Source organism: Mirounga angustirostris, unplaced genomic scaffold, assembly GCF_029215605.1.
Source record: "Mirounga angustirostris isolate CCGP_5_RB_7025 unplaced genomic scaffold, mMirAng1.0.hap1 SCAF_16, whole genome shotgun sequence".
NCBI lineage: Eukaryota > Metazoa > Chordata > Mammalia > Carnivora > Phocidae > Mirounga > Mirounga angustirostris.
In genome coordinates, this window is record NW_026991724.1 from 34426758 (window position 1) to 34445781 (window position 19024).

Genomic DNA, 19024 nt, shown 5'->3' on the forward strand with positions numbered 1-19024 from the left:
ATTCATCAGTCAATGGACACATGGGCTACTTCCATAATTAGCTATAGTAAATAATGGTGCTAGACACATAGGGGGACATGTATCCCTTTGAATCAGTATTTTTGTATTCTTTGGGTAAATATCCAGTAGTTCAATTGCTCGATCATAGGGAGTTCTATTTTTTTCTTCTGATTCCTTTTGTTTATTCTTTTTTTAAAAAATTTTATTGTTATGTTAATCACCATACATTACATCATTAGTTTTTGATGTAGTGTTCCATGATTCATTGTTTGTGCATAACACCCAGTGCTCCATGCAGAGCATGCCCTCTTTAATACCCATCACCAGGTTAACCCATCTTCCCACCCCCCTCCCCTCTAGAACCTTCAGTTTGTTTTTCAGAGTCCATCGTCTCTCATGGTTCGTCTCCCCCTCTGATTTCCCCCCCTTCATTCTTCCCCTCCTGGGAGTTCTATTTTTAACTTTTGAGGAAACTCCACATTGTTTTCCAGGGTGACTGCACCAGTTGCATTCCTACCAACAGTGCATGAGTGTTCCTTTTTCTCCACATGCTTGCCAACACCTGTTGTTTCTTGTGTTGTTGATTTTAGCTCTTCTGACAGGTGTAAGGTGGTATCTCATTGTGGTTTTGATTTGCCTTTCCCTGATGGTAAGTGATGTAACTTTTATTACCTCTTTAAAGGCCCAATCTCCAAATACAGTCACATTCTCAAGTACTGGGTGTTAGGACTTCAATGTATGAATTTGGAGGGACACAATTTATCCCATAACAGGGTTTATGCAGGATGGGCAAGAATGGTGACTTAGGGGAATGGCTGGGAGAATCAGATTGCAGGGGATTTCAAAGGGAAAGCTAAGCTTTGAAAATGAAATGAGGAACAAAAAAAGCAACAAGTGAAAAACAGGGCCCAAACAACAACAAAACAAATAAACAAACAACAACAACAACAAAAAAACAGGTCCAAACATCTGAAGACATTATTCATGGCCAAGAAGTGTTTATATACCAAAAGACTGATGAGTTCCTAGAACATCCCAAATCGAGTCAAAACAACCCAAAAGTTGTTTAGTTACAACTGAAATTAGGAAGGCATAAACAACAGATCAGATGGTCCTTGTCCAAAGACAATGTGTGTAGGGTGTCTCAGGAGGTAAAGGAGGTAAGACAGAAACACATGTGTCTGTGTATCTCAGGCACTGTCCAGAAGCAAGGTGTAAGGTGTGAGGGTCGGGGCGGATGGTGGTGGAGTGGGTTGGTGACTTACCCAGGAACACCAGTATCTGGAGCGACCTTAGTGTAGAGCCAGATGCATCAGGACAGCCCAGCCTGATGTTGCTATTAGGATGACCCCGCTGACTGCCCCGCCTACAAAAGTCTGACACTGGTGGGGAAATGTGTCCATCAGTGAGCACAGGTCCAGTTAGCTTGATATGCAATGTTTTTCATGTTTTATCCATCAGTCTCCTATAAGCATGGTTAGCAGGGTAATTAGGACTACTCCCAAATATTCCAGTTCTCTCCTTCCAAGAACCTGCTAGAATTGCATTTCCCTACTCTTCTGAAATTAGGTGTATCAACTTGACTTGCTTTGGCCAATGAAAAGTGAATTAGTGAACCCTAATGTAAACTATAGACTCTGGGTAGTAATGATTTGTCAGTGTAGGTTCATCAATTGCAATAAATGTACCCCTCTGATGGGGGATGTTGATAATGGCAAAGGGTTGGCATGTGTAAAGGCACAGGTAGATGAGAAATCTATCTTCCACTCAATTTTGTGGCGAACCTAAAACTGCTCTAAAAAAATCTATTTTTTAAGATTTATTTATTTATTTGAGAGAGAGAGAGTGCGTGGGTGGGGAGGAGCAGAGGGAGAGAATCTTCAAGCAGGCTCCCTGCTGAGCATGGAGCCTGACACAAGGCTCAATCCCAGGACCCATGAGATCATGATCTGAACCAAAACCAAGAGTCAGACACTCAACCAACTGAGCCACACAGGTGCCCCTAAAGTCCATTTTTTTTTTTCAGTGAGTGGAAATAACATGGTCACCTCTAGGTAAAGAGTTTCAGAGGAAGTAAGGGATTTGCTTTGGTCCTCTTCCTTCCTCTGTAATTTTTAAGGTGGAGCCTGTATCAGCCTGTACTCCTCCAGGGACAATGATGAGCAGAAGCCCTCTGCCAAAGTACATTGAATGTGTAGCATAAGTGAGCATAAGCATAAGTCTCAGTGCTCACTGAGACTTGGGGATTATTGTTACTGTAGCAAAACCTAGCCCATGCTTACTGATATAGTTGTGTAAGGCAACACTGCTGAGTCTTCTCATCTCATTTCATGGAAAAGAAAAATAGAATTTCTGAACAACAAAGCTGAGAACCGAGCCTTGAGGCAAGGTAACCAGTCTTGAGTGGCTAACTAGCCTTTCTTCTCTTCAACTTGCAACCATTACTACTTGAGGTCTTTCATTTGGTTTAATGACAGCAGCTAACTATGGGAGAAAGTCTGTATCACCCCATACACACTGGCTGCCTGTGGGCCATAACCAACCTACAGACATATTCCTTCAGTTGTGCTTAAAATTCTTAATTAGTTAAAATAAGAAAATTTTACACAAAAATCCACCTTCCAGATTTCTGGGTGCTCAGAAGATATTTCAATCCTCTGTGCCTTTGCATCCTACTTCCTCTGTCTAGAATGCCTTCATCATCTCTACTGACCTCTGTGAAGGCCCAGCTCAAATACTACCTTCTAGGGCAGCAGATGTCAACCTTGATATCCATCATCCCTTCCTACAACTCTCTGCCTTTGAGTCAGAGATGATATGTACCCAAGTCCTGGCAAATGAGATGAAAGTGGAAATATGTTGTGGGCTTCCAGGAAGGCTGCCTGCAGGAAAATGTCTCCACCAGGAACTGGCATTCATTGACACCTTTGCTCTGCCCTCAGTCCAGCCTCTAGAACATGGAATGTGGCCTCTCTCACTTCCAAATCCCTTCATGAATGCCACATCTAAGTGAGAACTTCTCTAACCATTCTCTTTAAAATATTGATTCCCTCTCCCTTCCAACACTCCTGACCACACTTTCTCTACCTTTTCCTTGCATGACACTTACTTTTGAATGTACTATCTAGTGTATAAAATTATATTATTTATTGCCTGCTCTTCCATTAGACTATAAGCCTCACAAGGGCAGGGAGTTGTCTGTGATTTTTTTTTTTTTTCTGCTGTGTATCCCAAGCACCTAGAACAGGCCTGTGATAAACATGAATACATATCTTGAATGAGTAAATAACCCTCATCCATTTCATGCAATTTGAAACTCAGGCATTTTTAAAGGTTTGGCATTACCCCCACTTTCAGTTTACACCAAGTCCTGTAGACTGCACCTGTGTATCACCTCTCAGATGTGTCCATCCACCCTCTGCCCCCAAATACCACCTGCATGTGACTCTCCCTCACTTCCCTCTATGTATTACAACAGCACGCTAACCATCTTCCTGCTCCCAACTCTTCCCCTCCATCCTGCAGAGGACCTCCCACATCACTACCCTGCTTAAAACCTTTTTACGGCTCCATCGCCTCAAACTAAAGTGCAAACTCTACAACTGTCCACAGACCTACACAATCTGGCCCCAACTCCTACCATGCCTCCTTATCCTCTAATCCACCTCCAACATACCCCAGACCTAGAAAACTCCTCACTGTTGTCCAAAGAGCTCTCCTACACACCTTTATATCTTCCACCCCTTCTGCTGAAAATGCTCTTCCCTGCCTCTTTCACCAGGCTTGCTCTGGCTTATCCTTGGGAACTTGTGTACTACCTCTTCCAAGAAGCCTTCCCTAACTGCTCCTCAGGCTGAGCGAGCTACCCCTTCTTTGTGTTCACATATCACTCCATATTTATCCCCGTCAGCTTTCTGACTTCATCATGAGACCACATGTGCCTTGAGATGGAATTTTGTCTTATTCTATAACCCCAGTGTGAAGAACAGCACCATCACATAGTAGGCACTCAGTAAATGAGAAGGGAAGGAAGGCAGGAAGAAAGGAATGAGGAAAGAAGAAAAGAAGGAAAGAAGGAAATCACTGGGTCATAAATGTGCAGCTGTCTTCTGAGCCCTTGAGTTCATGCCTGGCTGTGTAACCTGCTATGGCCCATGAAATGTGAGTGTCACTCACGTGCCACTACTGGACAGAAACTGAAGGGGCAGTCTGTGATCTCCAGGCTCTTTTCGCTGCCTGTTGAGATGGAGCCTCTGTCAGCCCGGGCCCTGATGGACTAACGGGAGTGGAGCCTGGCTGACCTGAAGCATGCTTACAGCATTAATGAGAGTGACACTCTGTTCTTGCTGAGATGTTAGAGTTTATTACTAACCCAGCATAATTATGTCTGTTCTAACATAGCTGGTTTGAAGTATGGGGGGGGGGGGAATCACACATTTAAACCTTTTATTTCCCAAGAATATCGGACACCACCTTGCCTTTCCCACTGCCATGCAAATTTCAATCGAATTTTATGTTTCTCCACAGCTTCCTTCTGTCATTGCAAAGACACTATAAGATAAACTGCTCTGAGAGTATTATCCCCTCTCCTACAGACTCAGAAAAATTACAAAAATGACTTACCTAAGACTCCCTGGGTGGGAGAGAGGAGAGCTCATTCTAGCACCAGCTCCCTCTGACACCTGACTGAGTGCTCACTGCCTACTCCAGGAAATAAAATAAAATAGCCCCGGTCTAAATATAGTCTAAAATGTGGGGGCCTATGCCAGAAAGGGCTTCTTCTCTTGCTACCGAGGAAATATATCAAAACCAACAGAATGGTGGGCTCTGGAGCCAAGCTGCCCTGAGTTCCTTCCAGCTCCAGGCTTCAGTACCCAGAGTCCTTAAGCAAGTTGCTACATTTCTCCCAACCTCTGCTCCTGCAGCCCTGCAATATGGGGACAACAATCGTACCTACTGCATTCTCTCCTTGTGGGTTTTCCATAAATGAATCCATGATGGAGGCCTGGCATGGCGTCTAGCACATAACAAAATCTCAATACAACTTAGTTATGACTGTCCCTATTATCACAGATGGAAGTCACTCAGTCCTATCTTTACCAGCTGTACTCTGCATGGTAATGCCAGGCTCTTGCCACAGGGTGGCACTCTTGTCTCTGGTCACCCTTCCTTCCTGACTTACTAAAGCTCCGTTTCTCAAAATGCCAAGTTGGGCAAAGGTGGAAGGGGGACCCAGAAAAAAATAACAAAGTCTGGGCACTCCAACCAAAAAGATGTCTTCTCTATCACATCAAAAGTGAAAATACAACTTCATTCATTCACCTCTGCTGCCCCTTATAGCTGCGTCTCTCAGCCTGGCTGATCCCCAACCTTGAGAAGAGGCTAAAGGAGCTAGGAAAATTGTGTTGTCCGGCCCTGCCTCCACACGCCATCGTGGGGGGCAGTCAGAAGTTGCACCTGGGAATCTGATGGAAAAGGGTGATTGGAAGCCACTGCTGTAGAGCAGGTCTTTCTAGGATTTTGCAGCGCATGTAAATCACCTGGGCACCTTGCTAAAATACAGATTCTGATTCAGCTGGGCTGGGGTCGAGCCTGGGATTCTGCGTTTCTAACAAGTGCTCAGGTGATGCCCAGGCTGCTGATCCATGCACCATGATCTAAGTACCAAGAACCTGGAGGACCTGGCCCATTGCCTGGTGCATGGAAGCAGTAGACACTTTCTGAGTGCTGACCAGGCGTAAGCCCCTTCAGTATACTAATTCATTTCCCCCTCACAATAGCCCCATGCAATCAGTCCTATTGTCACTGTTTTACTGATGAGAAACAAAAACATTAAGTAACTGTTCCAAAATCATAACAGCTCATTCGTCGCAGAGCCAGGACTCACAATATACTTTTGCTAAATCGAATGTTACTGTTTTAGGTTGAATTAAAGTAAGCACCATCCAGCTTTCCTCCCTAACTTTCCAGGACAAAGAGGAAAGATCCCTGAAGCAGCATAACGGAGCGGTGAAGAGGGCAGGTTCTGGAGCCAAATTACCCAGATTCACAATCTCAGCTCTGCCTCGTAGGAGCTGTGTGACTTTGATGGGTGGTTTGACCTCTCTGTGCCTCATTTTCTTCATCACAAAAGTGGAATAACAATAGCACCTACTTCAGGGAGTTGTTAGGAGGATTAAGTGAGGTAACTGAATACGGTGCTCGGTAGGCACCTGGTAGATGGTAAGTACTCAGCATTGCCTGCACCCAGATCATACTTCCAAGGCTGTGAGAACTGCAGGGACAAATGAGTCCCCACTTTGGGCTTTAAGGAACTCACAGTGTTAGGGGCACCTGGGTGGCTCAGTCAGTTAAGCATCTGCCTTTGGCTCAGGTCATGATCCCAGGGTCCTGGGATGGAGCCCCATGTCAGGCTCCCTGCTCAGTGGGGAGTCTGCTTCTTCCTCTCCCTCTGCCTGCCACTCCCCCTGCTTGCTCTCTCTCTCTCTCTCTCTCTCTGTGAAATAAATAAATAAAATCTTAAACAAAAAAAAGTGGAACTCACAGTTTAATGAAGGAGAGGGAGAGAAAGTCCATGGGGGGCAATCATCACCATCCAGTACAGCAAGAGGCAGCCCTCCAGCACCCCCCACACTCACGACTTACATTTATTCACCTGTATGCACCTCCCCCCCACAAAAAAAGCTTAATGTCTTGACTGATGCCACCCACCACCCCACCCAACAAGCCCAGAGAGGGCATGAGATGGGGGCTGTGAACCTGCTGGGCCCTCTGTTCCAAAAGCCTCTCCTAGTGTGAGCTGACTACAACGTGGGTGACTGCAGTGTGTAGACACTTGATTTGTACCCCAAGGCCCGGAAACACACCTCTACTACTTCACATGGCACTGTGATCCATTCCAGTGCTAGAGGAAAAACAGCATGGGGTTTACTGAGAGAAGGTGGCCAGTCTTGAACGTGCGCCTGTCTATTTTAAAGGGTGAGTCTAAATAACACATTTCACTTTGCAGTCACAGTTTAAACCCTGGGTAAGTTGAGCTGGCTCCTTTGGGTGGTAGTTAACAATGTGTCTTCATGAGACTGGAAACAATCTCAACACCCATCAGCTGGGGAGTGGTGAAAGAAATTATAGTCCCTGTACAATAGCAGCTTAAAAAAGGAATAAGGTAGGGGTGCCTGGGTGGCTCAGATGGTTAAGCATCCGCCTTCGGCGCAGGTCATGATCCCAGGGACCTGGGATCGAGCCCCACATCAGGCTCCCTGCTCAGTGCAGAGCCTGCTTCTCCCTCTCCCGCTGCCATTCCCTCCACTTGTACTCTCTGGGTCTGTCCATCTCTCTGTCAAATAAATAAATAAAATCTTTTAAAAAAAAAAAAAAAGGAATGAGATATAGCATTATTTACAATAACCAAGGTGTGGAAACAACCTAAGTGTCCATCAATGGATGAATGGATAAGGAAGACATGGTATATATATACAATGGAATACTATTCAGACACACACATACACAAAAAATCTTTCTGTTTGCAACATGGATGGACTGTGAGGGCATTATGCTAAGTGAAAGAAGTCTGATACAGAGAGACAAATACCATATGATCTCACTGATATGTGGAACCAAACCAAACCAAAACAAAACAAACAACAACAAAAACCAAGCCCATAGGTATAGAGAACAGATTGGTGGCTGGGGAGTTGGGGGGCAAAATGAGTGAAGGAAGTCAAAAGGTATAAACTTCTAGCAATAAAATAAGTAAGTCCTGGAAATGTGACATACAGCATGATGACTATACTTAATGATACTGTATTGCATATTTGAAAGTTGCTAAGAGAGGAGATCTTAAAAGTTCCCATCACAAGAAAAAACATTTCTATAACTATGTACAGTGGCAGATGTTAACTAGACTTATCACGGTGACCATTTCACAATATATATAAACATCAGATCATTATGTTGTACACCTGAAACTAATATAATGCTTTATGTCAATTATACCTCAATTAAAAATAAATAAGTATAAATGAATTTTTAAAGGATGAGGGGTTCTCGATGTTCTGATGTAGAACGATCTCCAAGTTATTAGTGTCCCCAGACAATAATAAGATGATGATTGGTATGGATAGTTTGCTATTCTTTGTGCAAAAAGAGCAGGGGTTGGGGGAGGATTACCTGTATTGTGTGTATTTTTAAAAGCTGAAAGATCCATATAAAACTAATAGTGATGGTTTCCCATGGTGAGACAGACAAGGGACACTGAATGCCTTTTTTTTTACTTGTAAAAAAAAAAAAAACCAAAGAACATAAAATTCACCATCTTTACCATTTCCAAGTGTACAGTAGTGTTAACTGTATTCACATTATTGCATGATGGTACTGAATACATTTTAATATTTTTTTTAATTTTGGAACCACATAATTGTATTGCTTGTATTTTAAAAGTTAACTTTAAAATCATCATGCCCAGATAATAGGAATAAAGAGAATCATTGTTCTGGAAAAAGAAAAAAGAACATGCGCTTTGAAATCAAAATGAACTGAACTCAAATCTTTTGTCCCTTCCATTGCTGGTCTTGGGCAAGTCAAGTAAATTCTTTAAGCCTTAGTCTCTCCCTCCTTTAAAATGAACCAAAAAAAATGGTGAGCATCCCCCTATGGTGATGTGATGATGAGCATTAAGTGAGAATTCTCAGAAAGCACCAAGTGCAGTACATAGCCCAAAGTAAGCTTTCAGTTCACAGTGATTTTTTTTTATGACATCCAGAAGAAGCTGGACAAAGGAGTGCCTTTTAAGCCTGCACAAGTGCTTTGTTACCTCTGGAGGACCAGAATCACCCAGGGTGCCTGTTAGAAATATACATGCCCAGGGCCCCACCCCAAGCCCCCCATCCCCCCACCACTCCCCACTCCCCCCAGACACTCTTCTTTCAACATAACCGTCCCTTTAATTCAGATAGACCAAAGCTAGAGAACAACTAAGGTGAAAAGCTTCTGTGCCCCTGGACCGCACCTCCTGGCCTCCAACTGAAAACTCCAGTGGACTTTGAGAATCTTTGCTCATAGTTGCACTAGGCAGAGGAGCCCGGTGCTGGGGAGGTGGCATCCCTGTTAGACTGGCACGCAAATGTTGCATTCTGACCACAGAGGAGTTCCAGCCCCATCACTGAGACTGCTAAGAAAGAGAGCTTTGCGGAGCAATTTCCCCACATGTGGGAGTCGAGGATGTCCTCTGTGCACTGACACCTTGCATCACCTTCCTCTCCACTTAAAGTAAAAACAGAATGAAAAGTCCCGAATAAATTAATTCATCATCCATTTATTGAACCTCTGATGCAGCTCCCTAGCTGCTCTCTCCACACCCAGGGCTGCGGTGGGAAGCAGACCCAGTCCCTTTCGTTGCCTGGAGGTGCTTTTTGTAAGCCTTTATTCATGTCGGAGAAAAGCATGGCTAAATTGGCCTGTTGCTGCTTGCCCATTCCTTCTGGTTCCCTCTGAGGCCCTTCCATCCATGGGAGGCTTTTCTGCCAATCACACAGATCCATTTACCTTGCCTCCCCATTCGGCCTTGCAACCTGTTCCCAAAAGAGATGCCTCCCCAATTTCCCCAGGGGATTCTCCCGCGCGCTCCCAGCAAAGGAAGGCTTGAAACCAAGCCCACTCCGCCACTGTCGGAAGCTGCACTGGCGCCGCTGGGACAGCAGGTGGCGCCCCGGACGGACTTCGGTGGCCGAGACCGGGAGCCGGTGAGAAACAAGTTTTCTTAGAGCAGAGGTGTCTGGGGCGCGGACCGGCGCAGTAAATATTTGATAAAGGAGCGAGTGTGCGCGTGAAACGTGAAATCGTTTCCCGTGACACTCTGTACCCTGGTCTAAGCTCCAACGCTAGCAGGAGGGGGAAGGAATGAGAATGTGTCAGCTGGAAGGGCCGCAACCTCGTCATTGCAGAAATGGGGAACTCAGCCCACAGCAGGGGAGGCTCACCCAGGCACCCACGGAAAAGGGGCAGAGCCAAGACAGCCCTTGGACCCTCAGACGTGGGTCTTCCAAAAGATCTGCCACTATTAGCACATGCCCTTGCATAAGGGACAGGGGACAGGGTCCCAAAGCACCAACTACCATGAGTATTTCCCACACTTGAGTCCTTTATGTTCCCTTTCGTGATTCTGGCCATTTCCACACACCACCCGAGTTATTATTCCATTAATACATTTTCTTTAATCGACTCACGCTTTAAAGTTAAATATAATTATAAGGGAAATACTTACTTCATTGCTACAACTGGAAGTTCAGTATTTCTTGCCAAAAACAGGACTGTAAAAAATAAATATATAACAATTACAATTTCTTCGAAGTCTGGCTGTTTACCAATGAAACTCATCTGCCATTCCATCAGTGGTGTTTTCCACCCTTTAGTAAAAACTGGGCTTCTAGGACTACCTCTCACTGTAATTCCAAATGAGGTGAAGAGGTGGTCATGGGGAGCCAGAGAGAGAGGCAGCCACATTGTTGACGCCGTTGTGAACAAAGGGAACCCTGACATATTCCATGTCCTTCCTGCAGTACACACAAACTTCCGAAAACTACAAGTTGTTTTTTAGTCTGGAAAGCTGGAAGGGAAGGGTGGAGACCTGGCTTCCTGTGAGCCTGCCCCACCCTGGAGCTCTTAGGGAATGCATAAAGTAGCATCTCAGGATGAGGAGGTCCTTAGAGGTCACCCAGCCAGGCTCCTGTAGCTGGGCTGATCTCCTCTCCCTCCCCTTGGGGGGCAGGGGTCTTCTGGCCACTACACCAGCACAGTGCCTGCTGCCAGGGCAGCAGGAAAGATGCCTGTGACCTGCGGATGGGGATGGAGAAAGACAAGGCCCTCCTCTAGACAAGGTGAACCTGGCTCTTAAAGAGGTTTGTCCATTCTGGATTGGGTTGTAGGGAAAGACAGTCATGGGTGTGGGTAATTCACTTCCCCTCTCTGAATCTTGGTTTTCTCATCTATACGGTAAAGAGGGTGGACTGGACAGGGGCCTTAAGTTAGGGCCAGCCCCAAGCACCTCTCCAGCCTGCAACTAGGGGCTGTCAGGAGGAGATGCCCCCTGGCCAACTCTGTCTTCCAGAGCATTCAGGAGTTTTATAACAGGACTTCCAGACCTGTCTTCCACATCTCCAGAGCACAAACAAGAGACTGGTCAAGTAGGAGAAAGACCTTCCAGCTATCCGTGTCTTGCAGTCCTGGAATAAGGAAAACTCATTTGTGCCTTCTTGTCCTAGAGATCTTCAGGTCAGCAAGACCCAAGTATTGGCCCTGGGCAGTCACTGAACTAGCCTGGTACATGCCTGGGTGCAGGAGAGCTGGAGGGGAACCAAGGCGTGCCTGCCCCCTTCTGGTTCTTCCATACTGCAGACCTGTGGTGCCGGTTTGGGCTCTGCCCCTTCCTCTCCTTCCTAGGGGTATGGACCTCAGACAAGTTACTTGACCTCCCTAAGTCTCAGTTTCCTCATCTTTAAAATGGGCATAACACCTACTTCATAGAGTTGTTTGTGGGGGTGGACAAATGAGATCATTCATGTAGAGTCAGCCAATCAATAATTTGTGGAACATGTACTGTTCTGAGTGCTGGGTGCATAACCCAGTTCCTTGTGTTGCATCAAGCATGCAAGGGGCATTTGGAAAACCAATGTATAGATAGACACATATACATATGTTTAGATAGCATGTCTTCCATGCCATAGCAATTCCATCCAATTCCTTCCTCATTTGTGGTCTCTGCATCTTTTACCTGCCCCTCACTACTTGATTTCTGTCCCTCGTGGTGGTGACAGCATTCTATCTTTCATTATGAAGACATTACTTTCCTTCTCTTGCTCTTCTGGGAAGATAAGCAAAGACCACCTTCATCACTGTCACCCCTCCTCCCACCCCCACTGGTGACTTCAGAATATCCTGTACATTATGGGCACTCATATGAACTTTGTCTAAAATTCCACTGCCCAGGTAGCTCAGACCAAAGGTCTCACAAAGTGGTTATCTTTGTTTGGCCACATTATCCTAGAGGTATCTGTATCCACCCAGGTGTTAGACCAGATTGCAATACATGCAGCTGAGCACCTGGAGTCTCACACCTAGAGTGGTGGCCTCACCCAAGTATAGGAACACTACGGCCCCTCTACTCTGACTCCAACACAGTTCCACAAACAGGAAACTTGATGACAAGACTGCTGAAGCCCTCGCAGCTCTGCAATTTGCAGAATCTATTGATCAAGGAGTGTCGATCATCTTCTAATGTCTTCCCATCACATGTAAAATAAAGTCCAACACTTTCCCAGGCCCACAAGGCCCCCATGCTCTGGCTGTTGCCCACGTCTCAACCTCAACCTCTTCTCCTCCTCTCCATGCTCACTCAGCTCCAGGCACATGGGCCTCCTTGCTGCTCTGCAAACACACTAACCACTCTCTGCCTAGAAGCTCTTCTCCAGATATCCCCAGGGCTCCCCGACTCCACTCAGATGTCAGCTCCTCAGAGAGGCTTTTCTTATCTGGCCCATCTAAAGGGTTGCAAATGCATCTTATCCATTTCAGAATCCCCATCACTGTTGGGGCACCCTTTTTCTTTATTCTTCATGTTTCCTGTGAAGGAGACCAGCCAGACCATCTCTCTTGGCCTATCTCCCTCCCTGTCACTCCCTCCTCTCTATGGGAAGATTGAGTTGTCTGATTGATGAGTTTGGGAGAAGACACTGAGCATGGCCAGCTCAGCCCTCTTCTCTTGGGGAGTCAGCCTATCTGCAGAGAGCACACTCTTGTCTGCTCTCTGACTCACAGAAAGGGGCTCCCCACGTGCCCAGAGGATAGGAAAGAAGAGAAGCCTGGAGGGTGACCAGCTGTGCCTGTCCCTGGACTCTGTCTAGTTCATGAGTAGGGCAATAACTAGCCACAACCTCCATTCAACATCATAGTTAATAAGTTTCAGTATCTGTCTGGCTTCTATGTTGCCTGTCAGTTGGTTATGAATTTAAATGTTTCTTTATCTAGTGCTGCATAACAGATCACCCAAAACTCAATAGCTGAATTAACAATTTACTATTTCATGTAAGTCTGTGGGTTGACTAGATGGTTCTTTTGTTTCACAGGTTGTCCGTCAGCTGGAATGCTGAACCAGCTGGAAGTCCAAAATAGCCCTTCACGTGACTGGTACTTGGTTATTGGCCACTAGCTGGGAGCTCATCTGGGGGCTATCAGCTGGGAAAATGAGGACCTTGGCCCTCCTCCACATAGTTGTTTGGGCTTCCTCTTGGCATGGTAACTAGGTTCCAATCAGGACTGTTCCACAAGCAAGCATTCCATAAGGAAGGAAGTAGAAGCTAACAGTCTTCTTAAGAATTGGTCTTGAATATCCTGGAATATCATTTCTACAGATGTTATTGGTCAATTCAGTCACAGAGCAGCCCAGATTCCTGATATAAAGAGCAGTATGACCACACAGGGAGGAAAAGCATTGTTGAGGGCCATCTCTGGAGACTAGCTACCACAGATGGGGGATAGAATATTGAGCCCTCTAAATTCCCACAGCCACTTCCCGGCATTATACCATTCATTCATTCATTCATTCATTCATTGTCTCTTCCCTTCTAGTGAGTTCATGAAAGCAGATACTTTGCTTTGTTCATTGCTGTTTTCAGGATAGTGTCTGGCACATAGTAGGTATTCTCTAACTATTTGTTGAATGAATAAATGAATTATAGAACCAGTCATTCAATTGCCCTAGTCAGCCACAGGAAGCTGAACAGGCCAGCACATTTTCTCAGAAGTGAGACTTAAGCTGGGCCTTAAAGACAGACGGGCCTAGCAAGAACATGTTCTGTAGGTAAGCTGATGAGAAGCAGTGATGGGTAATGGGCGGCCAGTTGCCAGATCACTTACTTGGTGGCCACACACCTGACCAGGACCCTCTTAACCCATGTTGTTCCATACTCAGTCTATACAGGACAGCATATCAGAGGGAACTCAGAGAGCTTTCATTAGATTTGGTGTGTGTGTGTGTGTGTGTCCCATAGAGAAAATGCAGAAGAGAGAAGGAGACAGAATTCCGACTGGCTCAGTCCCAGGGACAGGGCTTTCTCTGCACTGCTGTGTAGATCAGCGGTTCTTAATAGGGATGGGGACATTATACACTATCTGGAGATGTTTTTGTTGTTGTCACAACGGGGCTAGAAGGATGCTACCGGCATCTGCTGAGGGAGGCCAGGGTTGCTGCCCACCATCCTGTAATTCACAGGATGGGCTGCCACAACCAAGAATTATCTGGCCCAAAATGTCAATTGTGCCATTGTTGAGAAACCCTGCTGTAAAGGGTGATAGGAAAATACGGTGGATTCAGGGCATCTTGGAGCTGGTAGGTTGCAGGCAGTCATGGAGTAACACTTGGCCCAGAAACTGTATTCCCACCTGAGACGACTGAGATTTATAAATGACTCTCCATGCTGTAGGAGGTTAGCAGTTTGAATTAATGTCAGAGGAGTTCCAGTAACATGGGTAATAACAACACAGAGGAATTGTAAAGGGAAAGAAACGTAAGACTGAAGCCGCAGGAGCACCAGGGCTTTTCTGCAGCTAAGGAGAAACAAGCCCCCTGTACTTTACTGTTGAGGTTTTACTACCAAAATACCTCTCAGATTCCTCCTCTCGGCCTCCACTCCAACTTCCCTGATCCAAACCACCACCATCCGTCTCCTGGACCAATACCCCCTAAATTCTACTCCCAGGTCCACTCTGGCCCTCCACGCTTCCTCTCCCAGGGAAGAGAGGGGGATCTCAGAGCACACACTGAATGGTGCCCTTGCTGCTTAAAACCCAGGAAGGCTTCCCAGTGTACTTAAAACACAGAATCTGTAACTGGCCCACCAGGTTGGTTCTGGAGGATCCAGCCTCATCCTACCTGTGGGTGTCCCCCTACCTCAGCACTCTCTAGCCATAAAGGGCTACATGCTGCCCTGCTTTCCATTCCTGAAATAATTCAAGCTCATTCCAGCCTCAGGTGACAGCCCCTATGGAGCTGATGGTCTGATGACATCTGGAGATGGACATGAATCAATCATATCACACAAGCATATGTAAGACTGATCCCAGTGATATGAGCAAGAGGGCCACAGTGTCCCCAAGAGCCTGTGACAAGGCAATTTGATTCATCAGAAAAGCCAATGAATGAATTCTTTTTTTTTTTTAAAGATTGTATTTATTTATTTATCTCCACAAGCAGAGGGAGCAACAGAAGGAGAGAGAGAAGCAGGCTCTCCGCTGAGCAGAGACCCTGGGTTCATGACCTGAGCTGAAGGCAGACACTTAACCAACTGAGCCACCCAGGCACCCCCAGTGATTGAATTCTTAAACAAGTGGATCTTGAGCTGAAATCTGATGGAGAAGCAGGCATCAACGAAGTAAAAAGAAAACAGGAAGAAAAAAACCAGCCTGTGCAAATGCCCTGAGGCAGTGTAAGTTAGGCTAGGTGGAGAGAGAAGTACAGGAGGAATAAGCAGGTGACAGTTCTTGCAAAAGCTGAAACCTACAGTAAGGAGTTTGGATTTTATTCTGAGCATAAGGGAAAGCCCTTGAGGGGTCTTAAGAGATTGACTGTTGAAATTTGCCATTTGAGAACATACTCTGGCTACAGCATCGATATTTGTAAATAATTTCTCCCAACCAGATGGCAGTTGTAGCTCTTCAAATTTGGAGAGAGGGCAGGAAGAATGTGGGAGGTGGACCCCACAGTTGTCAAAGCGAGAAACGATAGTGGCTTGGATTAGTGACAAAGGAGATGAGAAAAACTGAACAGTTTGTAAATATATTAAAACGTGTGTGGCTAAAACACAATTGTATTCCTATTTTCTACTCTAAAGCCGTAGATGTCATTATACAAAAAGAAAAAAAAAAAAAAGAACCCAGGAGGACTCACCACCCTAGAGACTGGGGCTGGAGGGCATGTTGAGTCAGGGTTTATCAGATTGGTTGGTTGTGCCAAGCAATGTTACTTGTGCAAATCTGTCTATTTTTGACAGCATTCCAAGGCAAGTAGGGCCCAAGGGTTAGGAGGTCAGTCATGAGAACATATTATCTCCCCTTGTTTACTTTTGCCCAAGGCCAGAAAAGGGGGTTGGGTGCAGATGAAGGCTTTTCGTCATTAAGGCATAGCATACATGAGCGCTCCAGCACAGAGGGCCTGGATTCAAATTCCTATTCCTATCACTTGACTTCCCAGCTCTGTGAAACATTTCCAAACCTCTCTATGCCTCTCTTTCCCCACCTTGAAAATAGGAATGATAATAACAGCAACCACTGTTGGCATTTTAGAAGACCAATAAACACTTTCTGCCCCTCCTGCTTTCAGAACTGAGACCAAAAGCAAGTGTCAGACAGCTGGAGGTCAAATGGTCATCTTCAGGGCGCCTGGGTGGCTCAGTTGGTTAAGCGACTGCCTTCGGCTCAGGTCATGATCCCGGAGTCCTGGGATCGAGTCCCACATCGGGCTCCCAGCTCAGCAGGGAGCCTGCTTCTCCCTCTGACCCTATCCCCTCTCATGCTGTTTCTCTCTCTCTCTCTCTCAAATAAATAAATAAATAAAATCTTTAAAAAAAAAAAAAAGGTCATCTTCATTACTGACAAAGCTGGACTGGAGGATGTGACTGAAGTGACCCAGTGAACAACTGCAGACAGCACACAATAACATACCTTCTCTGGGGGAGGATGGTCCAACTTAGTCTTCTCAGAAAGCCACTGGTCTGCTGGATCAGGTAAGTCTTCCTCCTGCCCTGGGGAAAAATGAGGGAGGGGTAGATGGAAGCTAGGATGTATTCCTCCATACTTGGCCCTGCTAGGGAATAAAGTAGGAATCCACCCCCCACCTCCATGAAAATATGAGAAGGGGAAATAAGTGATTCCCTCAACACTGTTTCATGGGGCTCTTATGGATATTAGAGAAAAAAATAGGTAAAGGGTTTGAAATATAGACTCCATAACAGTCTCATCCTTGGCATCAACTGTCCTGGGCTGGTGACACTAGCCAAGATAGGCAAGGCTGGTCAACTGAGGAAAGTTGTGGTTCAGAAATTGCAGGAATCAAGGGAGTTTCTTAAAAAGGGGATTTCTCTTTCTCCCTCTCTCCTAGTTCCCTACACTCAGGAAACCTTGAGAGTTCCCTAGAGGGAAATGCTGACCAGATATGAACTGACAAGTCTTTTAAATAGGGGAAAAACCCCAACAGCTGTATGTCTGGTGATACACGAATCTAGTGACTTATGAACACAGTATAATGGCCCAGCTTTCTTTTATGGGTGTGTGTGTATGCACTACTTTTGTTGGTATAGGGCGGGTTTTTGTTGGGGGACAGGAAGGAGCTGTTGTGTGTTTTTCAAGGCAGCCTCTCCTCACCCCTTACAATTAAGCAATTAAGAATCACTGGCCAGGAAGTCAACTGGGAGCAAACAGGAAAGCCCTGGGGAAAGCCTTGGCCAATCACTGAACAATAGCAATTCCTTTTAAGGTGAGTGCAGCAAGAAGACAGGAAATAACATGTGTTGAGTCTAGCTCTGAGTGCAATCTATCAACAAGGCCATACTCACCACCTGCCTTGTCTCAGCCAATCTCAGGTCACCTACCTGATAGTTGTGTAGACACCAAGGGAAAAGCCCAGGGGAACAGGAAGTTGTTGGTCTGTGAGCCTAATGGTTCTCTTCCCTGTGTTGAGTCATCTCTCATTGGGGCACCAGGGAACCACACCTGCCTAAATTTCTGAGGCAAATGGAAAACCCCAGCAGCCAGGATCCCTGAGAGGTTTTACCTTGGGTAATCCCTCTTACCAAGACCATTCACCTTTGGCATTTCCAACTGTAACATCTTTAGATCCCCTTCTTTCTCCTTAAGGGGAAATCTACACAGATGGAGGGGGCTCCCAGGGCCACAAGTTCAACATGGTTGTATAATCCATACAAAGTTTTTCCATGAAAAAAGAACCTTAAATGCATTGCTAATTTAGCAATAGTAGTAGCTAATACTTAGTGATCATTTACTGTGTCCAGGTACTGCAGTAATTTTCACAATAGCAGGTACTATTGTTGCCCACATTTCACAGATGAGGAATTAAGACATAGAGAAGTTAAGTAATATTCCCACGATCCTTATCTATCTATCTATCTACTATATCCACATTTAGCCCAGAGAAAGGAAACCAACATTTATCTCCCACAATATCTTGTTATGGACTCACAGAATGGAAGATCTGGAAAAGCCTTTAAAGATAACTGAGTAAACCCATGATTTTATAGATGAGAAAACAGAGCTGGAGAGGGGTTAGGGTGTATTTATTCAAGTCCCACAATAAAACGAATGCACCCCTAATCCCCCACTTTTTGTACCTCTTTATAACATATCCCGCTTCTTCCCTCCGGAAGAACTCACTCTCTTGAATTTTTTAATCATTTCTTTGCTCTTCAATTCTCCATATTTATTATTCCCATTTTCTTCTCTTCTTGTTACCATTTTTACCAAAAGAGCAATAGGAAAGAAAAGAGGGAAGGGAATGGAAAGGAAGAAGATGGGTAGGTAGAGAGAAAGAAGAGAGGGTGAGAGGGAAGGAGGGAAGGAGGGAAGGAGGGAGGGAGGAATGAAGGAAATCTGCCTAGCAATTACTGAGAAGCTGGAAGGGAGGAAGAGAGGGTGGAAGGGAGGGAGGGAGGAAGGAAGGAAAGGAGGGAGGAAGGTGGGAAGGGAGAGAGGAAGGGAGAGAGGGAGACCATCTGCCTATCAGTTACTCAGAAGCTAGAAAACTTCAATTGCTAGAGCCCTAGTTTGGGCTTCAAGATGTCTCAAGACAAGCCACATCCCTTGTGACATTGGGTCAGTCCCGTCCACTGATTCAGAGCCTCAATTTCCCCATCTGTAAAACCAGAGATTCACCATCCATCAGGTCACCCAAAAGCGTTCTGCCCTCACCAAAGAAGGCCAACCGGGCCCCTCTCCGTAGCCGTCGCCTTGCCCTCAACAAACA

The 19024-nt window shown here is 45.6% G+C and overlaps 1 long non-coding RNA gene across 2 annotated transcripts in view; it reads right to left on the reverse strand.

Annotated features, from left to right (window-relative positions):
- Window positions 1-17673, reverse strand: part of LOC123855484 (uncharacterized) — a 94384-nt gene extending 76711 nt beyond the window's left edge. The window contains exons 1-3 of one of the 2 annotated variants that reach the window (XR_010408142.1): window positions 17196-17673; window positions 16711-16790; window positions 10262-10307 (exon numbers count right to left, since the gene is read on the reverse strand). This is a non-coding gene — a long non-coding RNA (uncharacterized LOC123855484). Of the gene's footprint in view, window positions 1-10261; window positions 10308-16710 lie in introns of both variants that reach the window. The other variant, XR_010408141.1, reaches the window with a different exon arrangement.
- Window positions 17674-19024: the final 1351 nt, after the last annotated feature.